This window comes from Ornithorhynchus anatinus, chromosome 21 (assembly GCF_004115215.2).
Source record: "Ornithorhynchus anatinus isolate Pmale09 chromosome 21, mOrnAna1.pri.v4, whole genome shotgun sequence".
In the NCBI taxonomy this organism is placed as follows: domain Eukaryota; kingdom Metazoa; phylum Chordata; class Mammalia; order Monotremata; family Ornithorhynchidae; genus Ornithorhynchus; species Ornithorhynchus anatinus.
Genome location: NC_041748.1, coordinates 6,517,148 through 6,525,264, shown reverse-complemented (window position 1 = coordinate 6,525,264; position 8,117 = coordinate 6,517,148).

The window sequence follows — 8,117 nt, the reverse complement described above, 5'->3', positions numbered from 1 at the left end:
ATTTATTTGTATTGATGACTGTCTCCCCTACTTCAGACTGTGAGCCCATTGTGGGCAGGGAATGTCACCATTAATTGTTGTATTGTACTCTCCTAAGTGCTTAGTACAGTGCAGTGCACACAGTAAGTACTCAGGAAATACAATTGAATGAATGAATGAATGAATGAATGAATGAATGGGACAGGCAGCTCTGAAATCTTTTACATACCAGGCTGAGAGAGGACCAATGTGGAGTGAAGACCTGGAGTGAGTGAGTGCCTAGTGCATTGTAATAATAATAATAATAATGATGGTACTCGCTAAGCACTTACTATGTTCATTCAATAGTATTTATTGAGCGCTTACTATGTGCAGAGCACTGTACTAAGCGCTTGGGATGAACAAGTCGGCAACAGATGTGCTAAGCACTGTTCTAAGTACTGGTGTAGATAAAAGGTAATCAGGTTGTCCCAGGTGGAGCTCGCAGTCTTCATCCCCATTTTGCAGGTGAGGTAACTGAGGCACAGAGCAGTTAAGTGGCTTGCCCAAGGTCTCACAGTAGACAAGTGGTGAAGCCGGAATTAAAACTCACATCCTCTGACTCCCAAGCCCGTGCTTTTTCTACTAAGCTACGATTGTGTCAGCAGGGTCCCTGGGGAGGGACAAGAATCATTCGAATGATGTCAACTCTCCATTTGCCTCAGAACAAGTGCTTAGTACTGTGTGCAAGCACTTAGTAAAGTGCTCTGCACACAGTAAGCGCTCAATAAATACAATTGAATGAATACTAGACTGTAAGCTTGTGATGGGTAAGGAATGCATCTATTATAGCGTACTCTCCTAAGCACTTAGTACAGTGCTCTGCACAGAGTAAGCGCTCAGTAAATACCACTGATGGACTAATCCCTCAAAACCCAGTTAATTCTTCATCAAATAATAGATTGTCCTCGATAACACCCACTTTCATTTTCCTAGGGCCTTAAAGCATTTGGATCAATCAATCAGTCATATTTATTGAGCACTTACTGTTTGTAGAGTACACTTAAGAATTGGATTAACTCTTTCAAGGGGAGTAAGATGATTAGCCAGTATGTGGGGCCCCAGACACTCTACATAGAAAGATGTGTATGTGTGCGGGTGTGTACACGTGTTCGCACATGCTCCACTGACATACACCGAGACTGAGAGAATTCCAGCAGCATGGCGGAGTGGATAGAGCCTGGGCCAGGGAGTCAGAAGGTCATGGGTTCTAATCCAAGCTCCGCAAACTTGTATGCTGTGTGGCCTTGGGCAAACGACTTCACTTCTCTGCGCTTCACTTACCTCACCTGAAAAATGGGGAGTGAGACTGTGAGCCCCATGTGGGACAGGGACTGTGTCCACCTGATTGGCTTGTATCCACCCCGGCACTTACTACAGTGCCTGACATATAGTATGTGCTTAACAAATACCACAATTATCATTATTATTGTTATTCAGCTCAGGTACTAGTTTGACCCCCCTAACACTTGTTGTTTGAAAAATGGCTTCGTATTTGGTCAGGCATCTGGCAAGATAGTTTATATGCCGGGGAGCAGGTTATTATCATCATTATCATTAATATCAACCAGTCAATCATATTTACTGAATACTTATTGTGTGCAGAACACTATACTAAGCATTTTGGAGAATATAATAACAGAGTTGGTAGACAGGTTTCCTGCCCACAATGAGCTTACAATCTAGAGGGGGAGACAGACATTAATATAAATAAAATTATAGATAGGTATATAAGTGTTGTGGGCCTGAGGGAGGGATGAATAAAGGGTGCAAATCCAAGTGCCAGGGTGTCGCAGAGGGAGTGGGAGAAGAGGAAATGAGGACTGAGTCAGGGAAAGCCTCTTGGAGGAAATATGCTTTTAATAAACTTTGAAGGTGGGGAGAGCGATCGCTCGTTGGACATGAAGAGGGAAGAAGTTCCAGGCCAGAGGCAGGATGTGGGCGAGGAGTTGGTGGAGAGAGAGACAAGATTGAAACTCAATGAATAGTAATATTTGTGATATTTGTTAAGTGCTTTAGATGTCAAGCACTACTAAGTGCCAGGATAGATGCAAGTTAATTAGCTCAGCCACAGTCTCTGTCCCAGGCGGAACTCACTGTTTAAGAGGGAAGTAGAAAAGGCTTTGAATCCCTATTTTGTCATGAAATCCTGCCAGTTCTACCTTCTCAACGTTGCTAAAATCCACCCTTTCCTTTCCATCCAAACTGCTACAGCGTTGATCCATGCATTTATCCTTTCATCACCTAGACTACCCGTAGCAGACTCCTTGCTGATCTCCCAATCTCCTATCTCTCCCCACTCCAGGCCATATTTCACTCTGCTGCCCGGATCATTTTTCTAGAAAAATGTTCAGTGCATATCTCCTCATACCTCAAGAACCTCCAGTGGTTGCTCATCCAACTCTGCACCAAAGAGAAACTCCTCACCATCAGCTTTCAAGCTCTAAATCAGTTCACCCCCTTCTACCTATTCCCTTCTTGGCTGATTTTCTACTACAGCCCAAACACATTTAGCTCTAGTGCCAGCTGGCTCTATTTACCTTGATCTCGCCTCTCTCACCGCAAACCCCCTTTTCACATCCTCCCTTTGGCCTGGAACTTCTTCACCCTCCACAGAAGGGTGCCAGACCACTCCTCTGCCCACCTTCAAAGCCTTAATAAGGTCATCTCCTCCAAGAGGCCTTCCCTGATTAAGCCCTCTTTTTCCTGGTTCCCTCTCTGCGTCACCTGAGCTCTTTGGGCATTTGGTATTCACCCCACCTTCAGCCCCATGGCACTTAATATACATACCTCTAAAATGTTAATTAATTCATTCATTCGTTAGTATTTATTGAGCCCTTACTATGTGCAGAGCACTTTACTAAGCACTTGGAATGCACAAATTGGTAACAGATAGAGACAATCCCTGACCTTTGATGGGCTTACAGTCTTTTATATTAATGTCCTTCTCCCCCTCTAGACTGTAAGTTCATTTTGGGCAGGGCATGTGTCTAACAACTCTGTTGAATTACACTAGTCATGATATTTGTTAAGCACTTATTATGTGTCAAGCACTGTTCTAAGCACTGAGGTAGATACAAGCTAATCAGATTGTATACATTCCCTGTCCCACATGGGGCTCTCAGTCTTAAACCCCATTTTACAGATGAGGGAACTGAGGCACAGAGAAGTTAAGTGACTTGCCCAAGGTCACACAGCACACAAGTGACAGAGCCAGGAATTGGAACCCAGCTCCTTCTGACTCCCAAGTGCTTACTACAGTGCCCTGTACATAGTAAACTGTGTTATTTTCATTACCCTATTTATTTTGTTAATGAGATGTACATCACCTTGATTCTATTTATTTGCTACTGTTTTAATGAGATATTCATCCCCTTGATTCTATTTATTGCTACTGTTTTTGTCTGTCCGTCTCCCCCGATTAGACTGTAAGCCCGTCAGAGGGCAGGGACTGTCTCTATCTGTTACCGATTTGTCCATTCCAAGCGCTTAGTACAGTGCTCTGTACATAGTAAGCGCTACTGAATGAATGAATAAACGTACAATGAATAACACGGATCTATTATTATGAGGGGACTGAGGCTCAGGGAAGTTGGGTAACTTGCTCAGGCCTACACAGCAGAGTCAGGATTAGAACTCAGTTTCCCTGACTCCAAGGCCCTTGGTCTTTCCACTAGGTCACTGCTTACAATGTGAACTTGGGCAAGTCATTCAACTTCTCTGTGCTTTCTTTCCTCAACTGTGATATGGAGATTAAGCCCCATGTGAGATAGGGACTATGTCTTACCTGATTAATTTGTATCTATACCAGTGCTTAAAACAGTGCTTGACACATGGTAAGGGTTTTACAAACACCACAGTAAAAACAATTGAGTGCCCTTAAGGATTATATGAAGTGTATGGGGAGATTATACCAGAAAATGCCCTCAGGGCTTTACAATCTAAAGGTGAAAAGGTCTTCCAGATTGTAATCTCTTTATGGGCAGGGAATGTGTTTGATAATTTGGTTGTATTCTGTGCATAGTCAGTGCTTAATAAATACCACTGATTGATTGAAGAGCTAGAAAAAATTGACTTAGAAATCCATCCCATTGCTAAACTGTAAGATCTTTGTGGGCAGGGAATATATATATATATATATATATAAAATGAACTCTATTGTATTGTACTCTCCCAAGTGCTTAGTACAGTGCTCCACATGCAGGAAGTGCTCAATGAATATGACTGATTATTTAATTGCATGAGACAGATGAAATTGACTTAGAAATCCATCCCACCTCTAAACTGTAAGCTCACTGTGGGCAGGGAAGGTGTCTACCCACTATGTTGTACTCTCCCAAGCGCTTAGTACAGTGCTGTGCATGCAGTAAGCACTCGATAAATATTATCCCATCAATGCAGAATGATACCAAAGCTGAAACAGGGGCTGTTTCTCCAAATCCACAGCGTAGCTAGAGTTCAACAAGTTCATGGGTATTTGCTACATTAGCATAACGGAAAGGCAACCCATAGAAACAACACCCCGGGTGTCAGCTCACTATGGGCAGGGGACATAATTCTGCTAATTCTGTTGTGTCACACTCTTCCAAGTGTTTAGCACAGTGATCTGCGCATAGTAAGTGCAAAATAATAATGGTACTTGTTAAATGTTTACTGTCTTTAGCGCTGGAGTGGATACAAGCTAATCAGGTTGGACAAAGTCTCTGTCCCACATGGGACTCCCAATCTTAGTCCCCATTTTACAGATGAGGTAACTGAGGCTCAGTTAAGTGATTCGCCTTAAATACCTCCAAGTGACTGATGGATTTGGAGGGAGCTTCACTTACTGCAGATACCCAAAATATCCTAACTGCAGCAGCTGCTGTCAGTAGTGGCCTTACGGCCCCTGTGTCAGGGTCTTCGAAGAAGACCTCACCTCCGCAGCCATCCTCATCTCCCAGATGATTCCCTCAGAGGCTCCGGTTTGTCGCCGTCTTCCCAGAATGAAATCGAAAACACAGGCAGGGAAATGGGCCTTGGCGGGAGTTATCTCAAGCTCTCAGACCCTAAACAGAGTGAGTCTCAACTCAGCATTTCCTGTTTTAACCTCGCCTGCGGGTCTCGGCCTGGAGAGCTCGGAAATTCGGAAGTTTCAACTGAGGCTCTCCTCACGGCATTTCTCAAGCCTGGACCACCAGTGATAAAAGGTGGGTAGAACACCAAATTGGAGGCAGTGAGAAAGTGAAAATTACCGGACCATTTTAACAAGTTCTTCAATAAGGAGCCACGTCAAGCGCTGTTTAAATATACACTTATGAATACAGATTAAGCCAATCAAAGAACCATAGAGGGCAAAGTGGAAAGAGCTCAAGTCCAGACTCAGGGGATCTGGGTTCTAATCTCTAGTAGAGAAGCAGCGTGGCTTAGTGACAAGAGCCCGGGCTTGGGAGTCAGAGGACGTGCGTTCTAACCCCAGATCCGGCACTTGTCTACTGTGTGACCCAGGGCAAGTCACTTCAGTTCTCTGTGCCTCAGTTCCCTCATCTATAAAATGGGGATTAAGACCGTGACCCCCACCCCCCACCCCGGGACAATCTGATTATCTTGCATCTACCTCAGTGCTTAGAACAGTGCTTGGCACATAGTAAGCACTTAACAAATACCATCATTATTATTATCTCAACTCTGCCACTTGTCTGCTGAGTAACTTTTGGCAAGTCACTTCACTTCTCTGTGCTTCAGTTACTTCATCTGTCAAAGCTGGGACATTACCCCAGCGCTTATAACAGTGCATGGCACATAGCACTTAACGAATTCCTTTAAAAAAAGAAAAATCCTGGCTCTGTCACTTGCCTATCATGTGACCTTGGACAAGTCACTTCACTTCTCTGTACCTGTTTCCTCATCTGTAAAAAGGGGCTTCCAAACCTGTTGTCCTTCCCCCTTTGATTGTGAGTCCCACTGGGCCCAGGGACTGTGTCCCACCTGATCATCTTACACTCTACCCCAGTGTTTAGTAAAGTGCTTGGTGAATATTAAGCACTTAACAAATACCATTATTATTTATTATGCAAAGAATACTGCTGTCTGACTTACTCTTTTGCTTGTAAGTTTTAGAAGGGCACAATTAAAAATGTATTTTGCACAGATGCTTTTTATCATTTATTAATAATAATGCTTTTAGTTTTTGACATTTGTTACTCTAAGCTCGTTGCGGAAGCAGCGTGGCTCAGTGGAAAGAGCACGGGCTTTGGAGTCAGGGCTCATGAGTTCGATTCCCAGCTCCGCCACTTGTCGGCTGTGTGACTGTGGGCAAGTCACTTAACTTCTCTGTGCCTCAGTTCCCTCATCTGTAAAATGGGGATTAAGACTGTGAGCCCCACGTGGGACAACCTGATTCCCCTGTGTCTACCCCAGCACTTAGAACAGTGCTAGGCACATAGTAAGCGCTTAACAAATACCAACATTATTACCAACTCGATTCTAGTGCACTCTTCCATGCATTTAGTACAGTGTTCTGCACACAGTAAGCATTTCAGTAACAATGTTTGATATCATTACTACCTTTGTGAGGAAAAATTGCAATTCTGTTTGCACCCCAAAATTTGCCATTCTAAGTAACGTTCCCTAGGGGCTAATGATAAATCTTGAGTACCTACTGTGTGTAAAGCACTGTGCTAAGTACACGGGAGAGAACAAAACAGTAGGGTTGATAGATAACAAAGCAGACCTGATGTAGCTGAGCAAGCGAACAAGGGCAAGAGAGATAAATCTCTTCTACAGGAGGACATTAGCTGTGAGAGACATAAAATATGCCTTTAGACCCTGAGCTCGTTGGGGGCGGGGAATGTGTCTGTCTGTTGTAGTATTGTACTCTCCCAAGCGCTTAGTACAGTGTTTTGCAAGTAGTAAGTGCTCAATAAATATGCCTGAGTGAGTGAATGAACGTGCCTGGGTTTTGGATGGATATGTGGTTACTGTTCCTAAAGCGCAGGTGTCAGCCTGAAGTTTCAACAAGCCTGTGTCAGGCAAAGCTGCAAGATGCTTCTCGCTACTCGTCTTTCAATTCCTCTTTTCTAATTAAAATTTCATGCTTCTCCTGTCTAGGCCCAGGGGACTCACAGTGTCTGCCTCTGCTCCTCTCGTTTCTGAACACTGTGTTGTTTTCAGAACACTTCTTGGATTTAGGAATGAATTCAAAGTCGAGAATAATGATAATCACGGTATTCATTAAACGTTTATTATGTGCCAGGCACTGTACTAAGCCCTGGGGTAGATAGAGGTAATTGGGATGGACACAGTCCCTGTCCCACAGTGGGCTCACAGACTTAATCCCCATTTGACAGATGAGGGCAGTGAGGCCCAGAGAAGTGAAATGACTTGCCCGTGGACACGCAGAGGACAAGTTGGTGGAGTCAGGATTAGAACCCAGGTCCTTCCGACTCACAAGACCATGCTCTATCCACTAGGTGACGATGGCGTGGTGTCAGGGTGGAGGAGGGAATTTGGGGCTACCCCTTCTGAAAGTTGTGGGCGGGGGATGGGGGAGTTTATGTGCCAGCTGACTCAGCCCGAAGCCCTCAAGAGGGGCACTGGGGCCTGGAGGTCTGAGACTGACACTGGACCAGCCTCCACACTGACCGCTTTCCTTTGTTTTAAGTCAGGACAGACGCCCCCTTCCCCTCACCCTTATACCCCAGCGCTTAGAACAGTGCTCTGCAGATAGTAAGCATTTAACAAATACCAACGTTATTATTTTAAGTACCTCCAGGGCCTTGCTGACCCCACTTGTATTTTGTAGCATTCATAAAGTCCTTACTATGTGACAAGCGGCCTCTCAGGGTCCCACCTGGAGAGTTTCCAGTCCTCTCCCGGCTACAGGAGGGAGAGTCAAGCAGAGACAGACCCATTCCATTCCTAGCTCGGGCAGGGGCTACCAAGTGGAAGGCAATCTGCTACAAGTCTAAACTCACCTGTGCTGGGCAGCAACGGCATGGGAGAGAGTCAAGGGCAGAGACTCAGGTTTACTGCGCCGAAGGCGGCAACGGTGAACCACTTCCAGATTTTGACCAAGAAAACTCCACAGATCCATTGCCAGAACGATTGCAGATGGAGAGCGG